The following is a 19,433-nucleotide window of genomic DNA, read 5'->3' as shown; positions in this document are numbered from 1 at the left end:
CCCAGCACTTTGGGAGGCCGAGACGGGCGGATCACAAGGTCAGGAGATCGAGACCATCCTGGCTAACACGGTGAAACCCCGTCTCTACTAAAAAATACAAAAACCTAGCTGGGCGAGGTGGCGGGCGCCTGTAGTCCCAGCTACTCGGGAGGCTGAGGCAGGAGAATGGCGTGAACCCGGGAGGCGGAGCTTGCAGTGAGCTGAGATCCGGCCACTGCACTCCAGTCTGGGCGACAAAGCGAGACTCTGTCTCAACAACAACAAAAAAAAAAAAAAAAAAAAAAATCAAAAATTAGCTGAGGGTAGGTGTATGTCTATAATCCCAGCTCCTCGGGAGGTGGAGGTTGCAGTGAGCTGAGATCACATCACTGCACTCCAGCCTAGGCGACAGAGTGAGACTGTTTAAAAAAAAAAAAAAAAAAAAAAAGAGGCTGGGTGCCGTGGCTCAAGCCTGTAATCCCAGCACTTTGGGAGGCCGAGACGGGCGGATCACGAGGTCAGGAGATCGAGACCATCCTGGCTAACACGGTGAAACCCCGTCTCTACTAAAAATACAAAAAAAAATTAGCCGGGCACGGTGGCGGGCGCCTGTAGTCCCAGCTCCACGGGAGGCTGAGGCAGGAGAATGGCGTGAACCCAGGAAGTGGAGCTTGCAATGAGTGGAGATTGCGCCACTGCACTCCAGCCTGGGCGACAGAGCAAGGCTCCGTCTCAAAAAAAAAATAATAATAATAAAAAAATAAAAAAAATTTTAAGCTACTGCAATAAATTTGTTTATTCATCAAATAAATGGCAAGGATTTTCTTCTTTTAAAGTGGAAACATTTTCTCCTGTTAAACCTGGCATTAAAAGCTTTAGGCAAGAAATTGTAGTCTGGCCAAACCCATCAAGGATAAAACTTTGGCTATAAAATTTGTTTAAACTGTTTTTTATGCAATAAAATAACAAACTAACCACAGATCTGTCAGTATTTTCAGGACTATTCTACAAAAAGGAAGTCTCCCTTGTCGCAGGGGCACTTTATAGTTGGTTATTGGTAGTTGGTTATTGTTAGTTGGTACCAGTATCATCCACAACATGTGCCTAGTCATCTGAAAATTCTGAAATAATGGAAATATGTGCACCCTTACTCTTTTAAACTCAAATCCCAGTTTTAAAAGACCTCAAACTTTGTCTACATAAACCATATCATAAGCCCCATATCCACATCTAGTTATTTTACATATTCCATACTGGCATCCTCTACTTTACTTTCTGAAACTCTGCACCTTTCTGATTATATAGCAGCTAATTTATTCAACATGCTTAGTTTGTCTTTTGTTTTCAAACATGCTTGGAGACTAATGGAACCAGGCAAGTGGTTAGAGGGTGGGCACTGTTATGCCCTAGTCCTGACAGTTTGAATGTCTTGTGGTTGCCCCTGTTTATCTTCTTCCCATTTTCAATGGAAGAAAAATCCTTTATTAAAACATGAAAATAATCTGAATAAATTCAAGCTATTGGTTTTAGTCTCTATTGCTTCATTATTAACAAATGCATATATAAAAAATAACTAGTAACCACAACACTGGACATTTTGAGTCATGCATTAGAATGTTCGTACTCTAAAATCAGAGTTAAGGGCCTGCCACTATTGCTTGCACTTTCATCAGACCCAGTTTGAGTTTAATAAGCATGCAAAATAAACTCCTTGATTCAGAGGAATTATGGGAAATAACAAGGATCCATGCAAGTTTCAACTCAAAAGTTGGGTTAATTGCTTAGAAATGCAGGTAGAAGCTCCACATCTATCACAATGCTGCTTCAGAACAGGGTTAGGAGTCATACACAAAAATGTTAAAATTAGGACCACTAATCAGTTTTAAAAGGCTTATATGCAAATCCTGGTCCATCTGAGTACAGAATGATGTACAAACTCTGGGCAAACAAAGAGAATTGAGGGATGTACAGTCTTAAGGAGCTGTTAATTTTCTCGGCCATTTACTGACAACTGTAACAGGAGAGCATCCAGAGTATCGGTGGTTTAGGGGGATGGTTAAGATGCTCTTAGGCAGAATGGTTTCTTTTCTGATTCATGCTAATGAGCATTACCTGCATAGCTCCCTGGGAAAAAAATGATAAAGAACAGGGCTAATACAATGTAAACTCAAGCTATCAATACCCTGAAATTTTATCACAGCCCTCTGCTTTTTAAAACTGTTCACCAAGGGATACTTCCAAATAGGAAATAATTAATAGCCTAGCAATGTTCATTAATAAACTAGAAGCAATTTGCTTGAACCAACAGCACCATGAGAATGTAAACTCCTGGAGGCCAAGAGTCCTTTCATATTTTTGCATATCACAGATACATGAAGAGTAAACATGAGACCACAGTAACTTTGAAAAGTAATTAACTGTATACTTTCAAGACTATGGAAAACTCGTAGTATATTTTAGCATTTAGAAGTATTAACATGGCTGTTAAGGGTAATCTTTAATTGTTCCAAGTAACTGAACTGCTGACATCATGTAATATGTAGCGCTGTCCCCAGAGAGTGCAGATGCCTGAATATTGCTTGGTTATTCCAATGTCTCTAAGACCAACTGACAGCATAGGACATTTAAAGAGGAGCTATAATCAGCTTAACATAGCCTTTTCCCTATGTGTTAGTTGTCATGTAAGAATTAAATATTCAAGAGGCACTATTTCTTAGATCTACATCACTAATCTTTTAGTTTTTTTCCCCTGGGAAAACAAGGAAATGTAGACCCAGTCTTTTCAGGGATAGTCAAGGTGCTAAAAGGCCAAGACAGACATCAGGTGAAAGGGAGTGAAGTCACCCTAGTTCCACTATTATATTCTGATGTGAGCTGTGTGGTTCCTCAGCTGAAGAAAGAAACTAGTTTGCTGGGTTCTCCTTGATGAAGAATAAGCAGTCACAGGCCATAGGACACATCTATATTAGGCAAGGTTTCACATCCCGCCCACCCAAACATATTCACTAGCTATTCCTTTCAATCCCTCTGCTTTGCATCTTTAAATCCTAACTCCCTAATCATAAGCATGAGAGAAGTCCAGCTTATCCATGTTCTTGGGAGTTTTTTAAAACATTAAACTCACAAACTTCTCTCCCTTTAAAAAAAATGTACCCAGGAAACTAATGGAGAAAGATAAGGAGACAAAGCAGAAAGTACACCATTCTACAAAATGAATGCCTGTTGCTAAAACATCGTAAGCAAAAAACCCACAGAGCGGCTTCAGTGGGGCTGTAGTACATATGTTTCCAGGTTAAGCACTATAAAGGTTTAATTTCAACAGCTCTAACCTCTGATTTAGGAAACAAAGAGGGTCTTTAACTTACACAAAAGTCGATTATTTCTCACACAAAGATAAATTCATATACATTCATACTGCTAAAAGAAAGTACCTTTCATATCCTCTTTATGCAGAACATTTTTTCCTTTTGTGCATTTTTTTTTTTTTTTTGAGGTGGAGTCCCGCTGTCACCAGGCTGGAGTACAGTGGTACGATCTCGGCTCACTGCAACCTCCGCCTCCCAGGTTTAAGCGATTCTCCTGCTTCAGCCTCCCGAGTAGCTGGGATTACAGGCACGCACCACCACACCCGGCTAATTTTTGTATTTTTAGTAGAGATGGCATTTCACCATGTTGGCCAGGATGGGCTTGATCTCGTGACCTTGTGATCCGCCTGCCACAGCCTCCCAAAGTGTCGGGATTACAGGTGTGAGCCGCCGCACCTGGCCTGTGTGCAACTCTTGATTGCAGAGCCCCACAAACTCAAGCAGTATCACTTATTCTACTGTACAACCTTGCTAATGCAAATTACTATACATGCACGAACTTATTGCTACTAAAATTCTACCTCTTGAAAATTACTATTTATTTTATGGCTTTTTTTTTTTTTTTTTTTTTGCAACAGGAAATATCCTTTCCTATATACTGTGCTATTCTGTATTCATTACCTTTTCAGTTTTTTTTTTTTTTTTTTTAATTTAAATGCTTTTCAGTAATGGATTCTTCCAGGCACTAAACTACTTAAGTCAAGAGTGTAACTACTTCAGATATACGATGAGAATCTAAACTTGGGTCTCTGGAGATCTGCTGCCAGAGTCTACTTGTTCTAACCTGTGTCTGCACAAGATACACCACATTATAATAGTTTTGCATTTGCTATCATACATTAGTTATGTAGAATCTGTGTCAGCAAATGCTAGACTCTCCCTAATACTGAAATTGAAAAAAATCACCTCAGAGAACTGCCACTTCTGAGTTTTCAAGGCAGCTTTTAGAGGTAGGAATTCCTTCTCTACAGAAAGCTATCTTCTTATTTCAGAACAAAACAACTGTTTTATTTCCACAAGTAAAGCAGATAAAAGTGAAAGCTGTCTAAGGCTTACTATACCCAAGAGAAAGAGTCTACTTATTACATAGCAACCTAGGTAGGTGCCACCCAGCTACATTTCCAGTTCTCATGAAAAGGTCTGAAAATCTCATCAACAGACAATTCAGCACATTTGGAAATAGGAAGAGCCCTAACAAATAATTGAATACTCCAAATTACGGAGTGTTTGCACACAGCATGCTGTAAATAGGAAATGTAAATGGTCTGCAGATTAGAAAAGCACTCACTAAAGCAAGTAACAGTATCTCCACAAGACATGCAAAATGTAATTTCTTGACATACAAGGAGTAGGAAAACAATGAACCTAAAAGACATGCCATGTTAAGACATGAAAAGAGCAGGCCGGGTGGATTACTTGAGGTCAGGAGTTCGAGACCAGCCTGGCCAACACGGCAAAACCCCGTCTCTACTAAAAATACAAAAATTGGCTGGGCGTGGTGGCGCGTGCCTGTAGTCCCAGCTACTCGGGAGGCTGAGGCACGAGAATCACTTGAACCCAAGAGGCAGAGGTTGCAGTGAGCCGAGATTGTGCCACTGCACTCCAGCCTGGTGACAGAGTGAGACTCTATCTCCCCCCATAACCCCCCCGAAAAAAGAGCAAAGCAGAATAATTAAATGGGGTCTGATTTTGACTTGAGGTTTCATAAGACACAAAGACAGCTGGTTTCCAGATACCTTATGGAAAGCTGAAATGTCCTCATAGTATCTCAGATTTTGACCCCACATTTCTATTCATAAATGAGTCTTTTGGGCCTTAATCTCTTTTCCCCAGGGAGAATATAACAGATTTAGACATTATGGAAAAAGAAAAGGTTTGGATTTTCCACTCTTTTTACACTATTTGTTATTATCAATAATTCATCCTGAAGTTTAAAATCACTAGGCTCATGCACTAACCCCTAACATGGCACTACAATATGCTACCAAGCACTAATGCTTACAAAACTATACACATCTCAAAATGGAAGACATTGGTGATTTTGTTGTTCTTAAACAACTTGTAACATTTGTCCACAAGTATTAAAATATACATATATATATATATTTCTATTGCACATACCCCGTTGTTTAACTTTTCAAAAGAAAACCTGCCAGCTAACATGGAAGAGCAAGGGAACGGAAGGAAGCATGGCCACAAATCCATGTATAGTCCTGCCTGAAATATAGCTCTTCCTATCAAGGGGACCAAAATAGACAAGAAAAAAATGTAGATGTATTAAGTAAACACTGGGCAACTACAGCTGGAATATATCCATTTTGTTAAATGCATCTGGTCTGAACCATGGAAGATACAGAAACAATTTCAAGAGCATTAGACACTGGTTCTCTCCACTGTGGAATGAAAAAAATATAAAACATATAGAGACACTGAGTCTGATAGCTATTCAAACAAGTGGGCCAGAGCTGGTTTCAATGGTGCCAAAAGTACAGGTACTCTACCCCTGCCAAATGATCCTACCAAAAATGGTGCCAGAAGTACAGAGAAGATGGGTTAACAGACAGCTGGAAGGTACAAATTCTCCATGATATGACATTTTCAACATACTAGTGGAACCCATATATGTGGGCTCCATTCTGTCTTGAACAATTTCAAAATATTAAAGAAAAACTTGAGTAGGTAACTTAGAGAAAATTTTGAGTTACTTTTAACCTAAGTGATTTCTACTATGCTTTTATCACTCACTCAGTAGGTCTCAAAAAAAGAAATATTTTATATATAACATGTAATTATTTTACTAAAAGTAATTTTTACCCATTTCAAATGGGTTGATTGACCAATCTCACTAATAGTAAGAGTGCTCAACATTTCCCATTTTGGGTCATTTTTATCACTCTCAAATTTTGGTGAATCTTCCCTAAGTTCCCAGCATCACAGCATTCATGGACCTGAGTGAACATTCTGGAAAACACAGAGATGTTCCAGTATTCTCTGTTCTTAATTTCATCTAATTAGTTTTAAAATTTATTCTCTACTCACAAAGAAGCATCAATAAAGGTTTCACTCTTATATAAAGACCTGACAATACATACAATGGTCCTCTGCTGATTTGGAAGCAAGGACAGTTTTCTACGACAGTCTGTTCTTTATAATGTATAACTGTTGTGGGAAAAAAAGAAAATCCATGTCTTATTGTAATTATTTTTCTTGTTTTGAGGTTTCTTTTCCACGATGACCCAACCACAAGTTTAGGAACATTGCTTCTGAGGCCCATTCTCTGATGAGAAAGTTCAGTCCCAACTGGGGAAAGTACCTGAGTCCCAGCCTTTTCAGCCTAACAATATACCTAATATCTAGAGTAAGAAATCAGGCTGGGAGTGGTGGTGTGCGCCTATAATCCTAGCTACTTGGGAGGCCGAGGCAGGAGAATCGCTTGAACCCAGGTGGGACAGACTGCAGTGAGCAGAGATCACGCCAGTCACTCCAGCCTGGGTAACAGAGCGAGACTCTGCCTCAAAAAAAAAAAAAAAAAAAAAAAAAAAAATCACACATCCAAGTATCCACCTTGGGTTGCAGGAAGAGTTAATCTTATGCGTTTACAAAAAAATGTAACTATATAATGTGAAACACCATAGAGTCAGATGGCACTGCATGAGGCATTTTTGCTTCTTTTTCTTAAGGAAAAGGAGTTATATGGAAAATTCTCTCATCCTCCCCTCTCTGACCCCAACTCCTCTATGTCCAAAGTTTTTTTTTTTTTTTTTTTCTGAGATGGAGTCTCACTCTGTCGCCCAGGCTGGAGTGCAGTGGTGCAATCTCGGTTCACTGCGAACTCTGTCTCCCGGGTTCAAGTGATTCTCCTGTTTCAGCCTCCCGAGTAGCTGGGATTACAGGCATGCACCACCACACCCGGCTAATTTTCTATGTTTAGTACAGATGGGGTTTCTCCATGTTGGTCAGGCTGGTCTTGAACTCCCAACTTCAAGTGATTCGCCTGCTTCGGCCTCCCAAAGTGTTCGGATTACAGGCGTGAGCCACCGAACCCGGCCTAGGTTTTTGTTTAAAATTGGGTCTTTGTTCTTATTCAGTAAATCTATGTCACAGGATGAGCCAGGATTTAAATATACAAACATACATTTTTAGTATCTTTCACGTCAAATTAGAAAGACATATTTGGAATTTACTGCTGCAGTCTCAACTGTGCTTATCATGGTAGTGGCTGAAACTGGAAGACATTTTTTTAAAACCCTGAAGCATCCATACTTGCTACTTCTTTAGTTTTCTTGCTTGGAATGAAAAGTATTCACAAATACCACCACCTAAGCACCTGTTTCAAATGAAACTCAGCCTTCAGCTTGCAAATGATGTCTTTATAAGTAAGCAAACAGCAGAAGACCCATGCGAGTTGCTTCTTTCTTCCTGGAGATGTTGGCAGGATAACTGGAATCCTAGGAGCTCCTCTGTGTTGAATTTGAGAGGCAGAACAAAAAGAAAAGTGGCCTTTTCCATTCCAAATCATGGAGGTAATGTGTAGAGAAGTGATAGCCACATTTCAAGAATAGGGAAAGTAACTGGGTAAAAGAAGCAGGACTACCCATTCTAGGAGACAACATAGAGACACCTAGAAATACAAAATAAAAACAGAAAGATTAGGACAGGTACTTCTGCATAAGCTGACTCAAAACAATATCTAAAATATAAAGAAAAGAATAGCCCGGGCGCAGTGGCTCACATCTGTAAATCTAGCACTTTGGGAAGCCAAGGCAGGTGGATCATGAGGTCAGGAGTTGAAGACCAGCCTGGTCAACATGGTGAAACTCTGTCTCTACTAAAAATACAAAAATTAGCTGGGCGTGGTGACGGGTGCCTATAGTCCCAGCTACTCAGGAAGCCGAGGCAGGAGAATTGCTTGAACCTGGGAGGCAGAGATTTCAGTGAGCCAAGATTGCTTCACTGTACTCCAGCCTGGGCAACAGAGTGTGACTCTGTCTCAAACAAACAAACAAACAAAAAAGAAAAGAGTATTTTGGATTACATATTATCTAAAAGAAAATGACCAACCATAACACCAAATTCAGTACTATTATCAGAAAAGCAGTAATAGCCAGAAAAAAAATTACAAGCACGATACAAAAAAAGCTGGATTTATACAAGCATGATACAAAAAACTTTTCTGCATATAAAACATTTTTTGTTTTGTTTTGTTTTTTGTTTGAGACGGAGTCTTACTCTGCTGCACAGGCTGGAGTGCAGTGGCATGATCTCAGCTCACTGCAACCTCTGCCCTCTGGGTTCAAGTGATTCTCCTGCCTTAGCCTCCCGAGTAGCTGGGATTACAGGCATGCACCACCACACTCGGCTAATTTTTGTATTTTTAGTAAAAACGGGGTTTCACCATGTTGGCCAGGCTGGGTTTGAACTCCTGACCTCAAGTGATTCACCCGCCTCAGCCTCCCAAAGTACTGGGATTACAGGCATGAGCCACTGGGCCCGGCCACATTTGTGTTTTAAAGTAGCACTGAGCCAGGTGCAGCAGCTCTCACCTGTAATCCCAGCACTTTGGGAGGCTGAGGGCAGGAGGATCCCTTGAGCCCAGGAGTTGGAGACCAGCCTGGGCAACACAGCAAGACCCCACTCTAGAAAAAATAAAAAATTAGCAGGGCGTGGCAGTGCCCTCTTGTGGTCCCAGCTACTTTGGAGGCTGAAGCAGGAGCATTGCTTGAGGCCTGGAGGTTGGGGTTGCAGTGAGCCATGATTGCACCACTGCACTCAGCCTGGGCAAGAGTGAGACTCTGTCTCCAAAAAATAAAAATGAAAAATAACGTAGCAGTGTATCTTCGCTTGCAGCTCCTATCAAAATAAAAAAGAAACAAAAATAAACACAAGTAGCACTGTACTCCAAATTTGATGTCTAAATATATAATACTCAAAACCATACGTATCTTACTCTGAATCACCTTCAACTACCAGCAATAAATGGTATTTTATAAAATATAACTGTAAGTAAAATACATACTGTTTCATTATCACCAAATGTAAACATGTAAAGACTAAATCAAGGCCGGGCGCAGTGGCTCACGCCAGTAATCCCAGCAGTTTGGTAGGCCTAGGCGAGTGGATCACCTGAGGTCAGGAGTTCGAGACCACCCTGGTCAACATGGTGAAACCCCATGGCTATTAAAAATACAAAAAAATTAGTTGGACGTGGTGGCGGGTGCCTGTGATCCCAGCTATTCAGGAGGCTGAGGCAGGAGAATTGCTTGAACCTGGAGGCGGAGGTTGCAGTGAGCCAAGATTGTGCCACTGCACTCCAGCCTGGGTGACAAGAGTGAGACTCTGTCTGAAAAAAATTTTTAAAAAGTACATCAAGTTCATTGTTGCTAAATGTAAAAACTGTTAAATCTGCAAAAAGATGTTAGACACAAAAGGGCAAATATTGTATAATTCCACTTACATGAGATACTGACAATAGTCAAATTCATAGAGATTTAGAGTAGAGAGGTTACCAGGGGCTGTGGGAGGGAAGATGGGGAGATTAATGAGTACTGAGTTTATTTGAAATGATGAAAAAATTCTAGAGATAATGGTAATGCTTATACAACCATGTGGAATACACTTAATGCCAATGAATTGTACACTGTAAAATGTTTAAGAGTTTTACAATAATACATCACAGATGCCCGTCAAAGGCTTAAATGATTTTAGTTTACAAAAATGATCAATAGCGATCAGCTAACTAGTCTTTCTAGCCCACTATTTTCAGTCTGTCATATACATTAAAAAACACCTCAACTGTAAATTGAAGCTAAATAACCTCTTCTGGTTCAAGATGGGGTTCTTATTAAAAGCCTAGGAAAGCCAAATGTATATTAATCCCGAATCAAATCAGGAGGAAAAAAGTGCAGAATTTGCACTTGTTGCAAAAGCAGCATGTAAGAGGAAAAAGTAAAGATCCACAGGTGGCAGGGCGCAGTGGCTCAAGCCTGTAATCCCAGCACTTTGGGAGGCCGAGACGGGCGCATCACAGGGTCAGGAGAACAAGACCATCCTGGCTAACACGGTGAAACCCCGTCTCTACTAAAAAATACAAAAAACTAGCCGGGCGAGGTGGCAGGCGCCTGTAGTCCCAGCTACTCGGGAGGCTGAGGCAGAAGAATGGCGTCAACCCGGGAGGTGGAGCTTGCAGTGAGCTGAGATAGCGCCACTGCACTCCAGCCTGGGCGACAGAGCGAGACTCCGTCTCAAAAAAAAAAAAAAAAAGAGATCCACAGGTACACCTTTAGAACCCTGAGCAGCAGAGCTGCCTCATTACAGAGGCTCACTTGAAACCCGGGGGGCGGAGGTTGCAGTGAGCCAAGATAGCGCCATTGCCCTCCAGAATAGCAACAGAGCAAGACTGTCTCAAAAAAAAAGTGTGGCCGGGCGCGGTGGCTCATGCCTGAAATCCCAGCACTTTGGGAGGCCGAGGCGGGCGGATCACGAAGTCAGGAGATCGAGATCATCCTGGCCAACACGGTGAAACCCCGTCTCCACTAAAAATACAAAAATTAGCCGGGCGTGGTGGTGGCGCCTGTAGTCCCAGCTACTCGGGAGGCTGAGGCAGAAGAATGGCGTGAACCCGGGAGGCAGAGCTTGCCATGCTCTAGCCTGAGGAACAAAGTGAGACTCCATCTCAAAAAAAAAAAAAAAAAAGTATTGTCATGTACCACTTGATGTCAGAATACTGACCACCAGAACAAGGTGGATGTGACAGTGAGTGACTTCTGAGGCAAAGTCATAGAGTAGACTATGGTTTTTGTCTTGTTCTCTTAGATTGCTTGTTTAGGGAGAAGCCAGCCACCGTATAAGGGTGCTCACACAGCCCTGAAAGAGGCCTACATTGGGAAGAAATGAAACATGAATGTGCCAGCCATGTAAATATGTCACCATAGAACTCCATCAGACTTCAAGCTTTTTTTTTCTTTTTTGAGATGGAGCCTTGCTCTGTTGCCCAGGCTGGAGTACAGTGGCACGCGATCTCGGCTCACTGCAAGCTCCACCTCCCAGGTTCATGCCATTCTCCTGCCTCAGCCTCCTGAGTAGCTGGGACTACACAGGCGCCCGCCACCAAGCCCGGCTAATTTGTGTGTATGTGTTTTTAGTAAAGATGGGGTTTCACCATGTTAGCCAGGATGGTCTCCATCTCCAGACCTCGTGATCCGCCCACCTTGGCCTCCCATAGTGCTGGGATTACAGGTGTGAGCCAATGCACCCAGCCAGACTTCAAACTTTTAAGAGACCCTAAGCCAGAACCTCCCCATAGCTAAGCTATTCCTAAATTCTTGAGAGACGTAATAGATATTTGTTGCTGTGTTAATCCACTAAGTTTTGGGTTATTTGTTATACAGCAATAACTAATATACTTTGCTTCCTCTAAGGACAGAGAGAATGATGTATCGTGGGAGTTAGTGCCCCTTTTTTACTTTGCTATGTAAATAGGGAATTTAGAATATATTCTAAACACAAAACACAATGAATACTATTATCACTATCAATCAAATTTAGTTTGTAACTGTCATATTAAAAAAAAAACCTTGCTAGCTAGGCGTGGTGGCAGGCACCTGTAATCCTAACTACTCAGGAGGCTGACGCAGGAGAATCGCTTGAACCCCAGAGGCGGAGGTTGCAGCAAGCACCAATGCACTCTAGCCTGGGCAACAGAGTGAGACTCCGTCTCAAAAAAATAAATTAAAAAAAAAAAAAACCAAACACCTTACCAGGCGCGGTGGCCCACGCCTGTAATCCTAGCACTTTGGGAGGCTGAGGGGGGTGGATAACCTGAGGTCAGGAGTTGGAGACCAGCCTGGCCAACATGGCAAAACTCCATCTCTAATAAAAACACAAAAATTAGCCGGGTATGGTGGCGGACACCTATGATCCCAGGTACGAAAGAGGCTGAGGCAGAATAGCTTGAACCTGGGGGATGGAGGTTACAGTGAGCCAAGATTGTGCCACTTCACTCCAGCCTGGGCAAAAGAGCGAGAGACAACAACAAAAAATAGGTGAGGTGCTCAATTCCTGCCCCCTAGGTAGGAATATACTATACTTTATCAATGTAAAATGTTGCCTGAGCAAAAATTTGTTTTCATTTATCAAATATTTATTCAGCGCTTCCTTTGAAAATTCTAAATTACTTATTTGAATAAATATATGCAAGAGATAAGGTAAAACAGGGTAAACAGTGTTTCTTGCACATCCTTTTAGGAATATTCTATGGCTACACAACATCTCTAGAGACATTTCCCACAAATGAAAGCACACTATATATTGTTCTGTACCTTGCTTTTTCTGTTAATGTATCTTAGAGATCATTCCACTTCAGAACAAAGTACCACTTTGTAAGTAAAGTACTACCTTTGATGTACTTTATTTACATCAGTTCTCTACACCATATACATTTTATAAACATATTATATTAAAAATATATATATATTTTATATGTAAATTATACACACACACACACACACACACACACACACACACACATATATATATATTTTTTTTTCCCAGAGACAGTGTTGCTCTGTCGCCCAGGTTGGAGTGCAGTGGTGCAATCTCAGCTCACTGCAACCTCTACCTCCCAGGTTCAAGCAATTATCCTGCCTCAGCCTCCAGAGTAGCTGAGACTACAGGCAAGCGCCACTATGCCCGGCTAATTTTTGTATTTTTAGTAGAGACACGGTTTCACCATGTTGGCCAGGCTCATCTCGAACTCCTGACCTCAAGGAACCCACCCGCCTTGGCATCCCAAAGTGCTGGGATTACAGGTGTGAGCTAACACACCCAGCCTACAGATGGGTATTTAGATTACTATAAATATTGTGCTATACCAATGTCAAGTTTCTATTATCATCTACTTGAACTTAAACTTGTAAACCCAAGTGGAAAGGCCTTCCTCACTCTAAAGGGCATTTTGCCTCATCAGTTTTTATTCCCGTTCTTACTACTGATATATATATATAAAATCAATCATATATATCATATATACACACACATATACATATACATACAAAGGTTGTTTTATTTTTCAATGTTTTTATTGTGATAAAATACACATAAAATTTACCATATTAACCCTTTCGAGTATACAATTCAGTAGTATTAAGTACATTCATGCTGCTGTGCAACCATCACCATAATCCATCTCCAGGACTCATTTCTTCTTCCCAAACTGAAACCTTGTACACATTACACAGTAATTCCCTCTCACTGCCCTTCCTGCAGCCCCTGGCGACCATCATTCTACTTTCTGTCTCTATAATTCTGATGCTGCCCAAGCTGGGGTGCAGTGGCTACTCACAGGCACAATCAGCGTACTGCAGCCTTGAACTTCTGGCCTCAAACAATCCTACTACTTCAGTTTCCAGAGTAGCTGGTACTACATACAAGGTTTCAATCCTCAAAGCAGTTGCACACTGAATGGTTTCATATAAATAATCAAGGTACAAGTAGGCGTTAATGGGTTGAACTGTGTCCTCCCAATATTCGCATGTTAAAAGTCCTAGCCCCTAGTACCTCATACTGTGACTTTATTTGGTAATAGAGTCATTGCAGGTAATAGAGTCAGCAGCTAAGATGAGGTCATAACAGAGCAGGATGGACACCAATCCAGTATGACTGGTGTCCTTATATTAGGATTCAGATACACAAACGGGAAGAACTTCATGTGAAGATTGGAGTTATGCTGCCACAAGTTAAGGAACTACAAGAAGTTAGAAGGATTGGAAATTTTTTTCAGTGCATTCAGAGGGATGGCCCTGCCAACACTTTGGTTTTAGACATCTGACCTTTATTTAGAACTATGAAACAATTTCTGTTATTTTAAGCTACCCAGTTTGTGGTGCTTTATTACATCAGGCCTAGGAAACTAAAACTAACACAGCAGATGTGAAGCCTATTTTGCAGATACAATGTCACTGTCAATTAAGAAAGGACATACCGGCCAGGCGTGGTGGTTCACACCTCCAATCTCAGCATTTTGGGTGGCCAAGGTGGGTGGATCACAAGGTCGGGAGTTCAAGACGAGCCTGCTGAATATGGTGAAACCCCATCTCTACTAAAAATATAAAAATTAGCCGGGTGTGGTGGCGGGCGCCTGTAATCCCAGCTACTCAGGAGGCTGAGGCAGGAGAATCGCTTGAACCCGGGAGGCGGAGGATGCAGTGAGCCGAGATTGCACCATTGCACTCCAGCCTGGGCAACAAGAGCAAAAGTGTCTCAAAATAAATAAATAAATAAATAAATAAACTCATTCTAAAATTTGCCTGGTTTAAGAGAAAAGTGAATTATTATTCACTGTTCGTGGGAATGTAGATCGGAACAGCCACTATGGAAAATAGTATGGAAGTTTGTTTTTTTTTTTTTTTTTTTTTTTTTTTTTTGAGATGGAGCCTCAGTCCGTAGCCCGGGCTGGAGTGTAGTGGCGTGATCTCGGCTCATGGCAACTTCTGCCTCCCAAGTTTGAGCGAGTCTCCTGCCACAGCCTCCTGAGTAGCTGGGATTACAGGCATGAGCCACCGCGCCCAGCTGGGAAGTTTCTAAAGAAATTAAAAATGGAACCACCACATAACCCAGCACTCCCTCTGCTGGGCATATAACCAAAAGACATGAAATCACCACCTCATAAAGATGTCTGCACTCCTATATTCAGTGGAACATTATTCACAACAGCCAAAATACGGAAACAACCTAACTGTCCATCAATGGATGAATGGATAAACCGTAGAAACTACAGTGCATATATATGATGGAATATGTTACTCAGCCCTAAAAAAGAATGAGCTCTTGGCCAGGTGCAGTGGTATATGCCTGTAATCCCAGCATGCTGGGATAAAGCCAGGAGTTTGAGACCAGCCTGGCCAACATGGTGAAATCCTGTCTCTACTAAAAAAATACAAAAATTAGCCAGGTGTGGTGGCGCACACCTGTAATCCTGGCTACCTGGGAGGCTGAGGCAAAAGAATCGCTTGAATTAGGGAGGCAAAGGCTGCAGTGAACCGAGATAGCACCACTGCACTCCAGCCAGAGATGCAGAGCAAGTGCTGACAGAGCAAGACTCTGTCTCAAAAAAAAAAAAAAAAGAAAAAGAAAAAAAGATTATTCACTGTTCGTGGGAATGTAGATCGGAACAGCCACTATGGAAAACAGTATGCAAGTTTTTTTTTTTTGTCACAGCATAGATGAGTCAGGAGTACAGAAAGAAAAATATTGCACAATCTCATTTACATGTGAATTAAAAAAAAATATCAAATATACAGAGTTAGAGAACAAAACAGTGATGAGGGAGTTAGTAAAGGAAGAGATATAGGTCAGAGGATACAAAGGAACAGTTACGTAGGCTGAACAAGTCTAACGATCTAATGTACAACATGACAACTATAGGTAATAAAATTGTACTGTAAACAGGATCCATGCTAAATGAGATTTTAGCTGTTGCCACAAAAACAAAAGAATAACTATGTGAGATAATGGATGTTAATTTACTTCACTGTAGAAACCTTTTTACTATCTATATGTATCCCATAACATCATGTTGTATACCTGAAATATACACAAAATTTGTTTAAATAAAACCACCCAGTAATATATTTTTTTAAATTGTATTTTTGTTTGAGATGGAGTCTGTCTCTGTCCCCCAGGCTGAAGCGCAGGCAGGGGCGCAATCTCAGCTCACTGCAGCCTCTGCCTCCCACGTTCAAGCAATTCTCCTGCCTCAGCCTCCCAAGTAGCCGGGATTACAGGCGTATGCCACCACACCTGCTTATTTTTTGTAGAGATGGGGTTCCCCCATGTTGGCCAGGCTGGTCTCAAACTCCTGACCTCAAGTGATCTGCCCACATCGGCCTCCCAAAATGCTGGGATTATAGGCTTGAGCCACCGGGCCAGGCCTATTTTTTTAATCATTTGATTTCCTTCAATCTAATTAAATATGTGTCTTTTTTCTTTAGACAGTAAAAATTATTGGTAGTTTGAGCAAATGATCAAGATTACTCCTTTTTATTTAATATGTTTTTGTTGAAAAATAAAATATTTAAATTTCAATAGCTTATAGTCATTTTTCATGTTCATCTTCTGTTGAAGCTAACGGCTTATTGTTCCACTTCTATGTACCTGTTTTCATGCTGCTTAAACAGTATTGGAACGATTAGCCCACAATTACTTACTTGCCAAGTCCTGAGTTGAGAATTTTGTTTTTGAGATGAATATAAAAGCACCTAAAGGTCAAGGAAAATTTTCTTCCTGTGATAAGGAACCTAAAAATAAAAAGAACATTAAGGATATAGCCCTCACTGGTGCTAGTAATTTCAGTGTGCAATATTAAACAAACAAGCTATTGTTAAAAAAAAATCAATATCATAAACTATTCAAAAGGAATAATAAGAAAGCAGTTACTCTCTACCTGCACTGGCATTAATTTTAAAAAGATGTCAAGTCTTGGAGCAGTGATTCTCAAGCTTTTACGGAACACTGTCCTCTTTGAGAATCTTATACTATGGATCTTCTCCTTCCCACAAAAATGTGTAATTGTGCATAAAATTTCCAGTAGTTTATGAACCCCTACTTAAGACCTTTGTGTCAGGCCTCTGAGCCCAAGCCTGCGTGTATACATCCAGATGGTCTGAAGCAACTGAAGAATCACAAAAGAAGTGAAAATGTTGGATTCCCGCCTTCCCTGATGACATTAACTTGTGAAATTCCATCTCCTGGCTCAGAAGCTCCCCCACTGAGCGCCTTGTGACCCCCCCACCTCTGCCCACAAGAGCACAACTCCCTTTGACTGTAATTTTCCACTAACCTACCCAAATCCTATAGAACTGCCCACCCCTAACTCCCTTTGCTGACTCCTTTTTCGGACTCAGTCCGCCTGCACCCAGGTGAAATAAACAGCTTTATTACTCACACAAAGCCTGTTTGGTGGTCTCTTCACAGGGATGCGCGTGACACTTTGCTTTAGTGTAGATGACCACTCCCCTCTGTAAGGCAGGGAGGAAGAATGTTTGGTTAGTTCCTTTCCTCTGGCCGATCTCTTTTTTTTCTTCTCCTGGATGAGACAAAGACAAAAAAACAAAAAATAAACTAACAAAAGCGATAAAAAAGGTCTCATATAGAAGTCCTTCTGTGTTATTTTTCAGCTCTAGTAAATCCAAGGCCAACAAAGCGCATACCCAAAAACATTCATTTGTCTAATGGTGTGTCCATCGGAACTGAACTGATGTGCCAGTTTTAAACAGGCCACATCAATTTCGAAACCTAGTAACAGGAACTTTCCTAGAATTTAACTGAGAGACCGGATGAGGGGCTACAACAATCCAAATTACAAAAAGAGACAACCCGTTTAGTCAAGAGAACCGAATACTAAATGCCTCACGGTGTTGACACTCTGCAACCCCACCGCTTTACACAAACTACGTTCTAATAACATTAACCTATCATTCTGTGTCTATAAAAACAATAGTGTACACTGAACTCCTGTACTTCTGGGTCGGAAACCAAAAACGGTGAATTCTATCAAAATCCTGCCATCAGCCAAAATTCATGCGCCATTAGAAGGTTATGAGGACATCAGTGCCAGAACCGCTTACTCAGATCATAAAAGTTTGGCAGGTGGGAGTGGGAGCCAACGGATTTAGTAAAGGTTGCACCAGGATGTCCGCGATAAACACACGCGAATGCAATTCCCAAGGGGAACCTGTTACAAGTCTCAAGGTCAACGAGCTGGGGACACAAAATACTCAGAGCCACAACAGGCCTCAACTGATACCGCAGACGGGCAAAGAGGGGGCACGAAGTCCTAAGGCGAGGAGTATATCAATAAAACAAAGATATTCCTCGAAAAATAAATCGATGGCAGAAGCAGCGGCTGCCAGATACAGCACCGCGGGGGTGCAAGCAGAAAGCACAAAGGTGGCTAAAGGCATGGCACTGGGAAGGACCGAGGCGGGCTGAGGAGTGGGCCGTGCGACACACCCAGAAGGCAGGTGCCGGCCGCCCCGGAGCCGCCGAGGTTGGAACCCCCGCCCAGCCGAGGCCGAGGCCGGCTGCCCGCAACTCACAGGCTCCTGCGCGCTTCCGTACCCTTCCCGGCTGGGCCACACCACCTCCTCGGCGCCTGCTCGTCCCCCCGTCACTGGCCTTCTCGGCTCACCTTGCACGGTCCAACAGATGCACTCGGCCTCCCGGGGGCTACCCGCCCCCGGCCCAAAGGCCAGTTTACAGCGGCACGCCTTACTCCGCCATCTTCGCAGCTTCTCAAGTCAGCCAACCCTGCGGTGGGCCGTTCCCACAAGCCCCGCCTCCGCTGCTGCAGCTGAGTGATGATTGGGTATCGTCCTGCTCGCGCGCTCTCTCCTTGCGTCGTAGGTTGGCTGGAATGCACGTCAATCAATAGCTCTCGCCGCACTCTTTCGATCCCTTTTTAGTCGGATTGGGTCCCAGAATCGAGGTAACACGGTAAATGCTTTTGTAATTCATTTATTAAGAATGTAAAATTTCCGCGTAGAAGCTGTACCACGTGGTAAGATAGTGTGGCTAGGCTGCGTGACTATTTTAAGCCACTGTTAGGTTAAACTGTAGTACTAATAATTTTATTCTTAGGCCCGAGGGTTTTGTTTTTGTTTTTTGTTTTTTGTTTTTTTTTGTTTTAATACAGAGTCTCTGTCGCCCAGGCTGGAGTGCAGTGGCACGATCTTGTCTCACGGCAACCTCCGCCTCCCGGGTTTAAACGATTTTCCTGCCTCAGCCCCTCAAGTAGCTGGGACTACAGGCGCATGCCACCACGCCGGGCTAATTTTTGTATTTTTAGTAGAGACGAGAGTTCACTATGTTGACCAGACTGGTCTCCTGACCTCAGGTGATCCACCCGCCTGGGTCTCCCGAAGTGCTGGGATTACAGGCATGAGCCACCGTGCCCAGGCTTTTAATTCTGGGGTAGCACAACACCTGGAGAAAAAATGTAATGGTTCCAGTTTGTCTCTGTCTTTGACTCTTAGAGGGTTCAAACGTTGTCCTCCTGTTTACAGCTTTGGTCAATACAGGAGAGAAGGATTTGTC

The 19,433-nt window shown here is 42.2% G+C and overlaps 1 long non-coding RNA gene across 1 annotated transcript; it reads right to left on the bottom strand.

Annotated features, from left to right (window-relative positions):
• Window positions 1-410: 410 nt before the first annotated feature.
• Window positions 411-18,680, bottom strand: LOC126959898 (uncharacterized). Its single transcript, XR_007727659.1, has 4 exons — window positions 18,529-18,680; window positions 17,284-17,424; window positions 16,547-16,636; window positions 411-7,965 (listed from the first exon to the last, which is right to left on the bottom strand). It is a non-coding gene; the product is annotated as an uncharacterized LOC126959898 (long non-coding RNA).
• Between the last annotated feature and the right edge of the window lie 753 nt (window positions 18,681-19,433).

The sequence above is a fragment of the Macaca thibetana genome, chromosome 7, assembly GCF_024542745.1.
Source record: "Macaca thibetana thibetana isolate TM-01 chromosome 7, ASM2454274v1, whole genome shotgun sequence".
Classification (NCBI taxonomy): domain Eukaryota; kingdom Metazoa; phylum Chordata; class Mammalia; order Primates; family Cercopithecidae; genus Macaca; species Macaca thibetana.
This window is presented reverse-complemented; position numbering and strand designations above follow the sequence as displayed.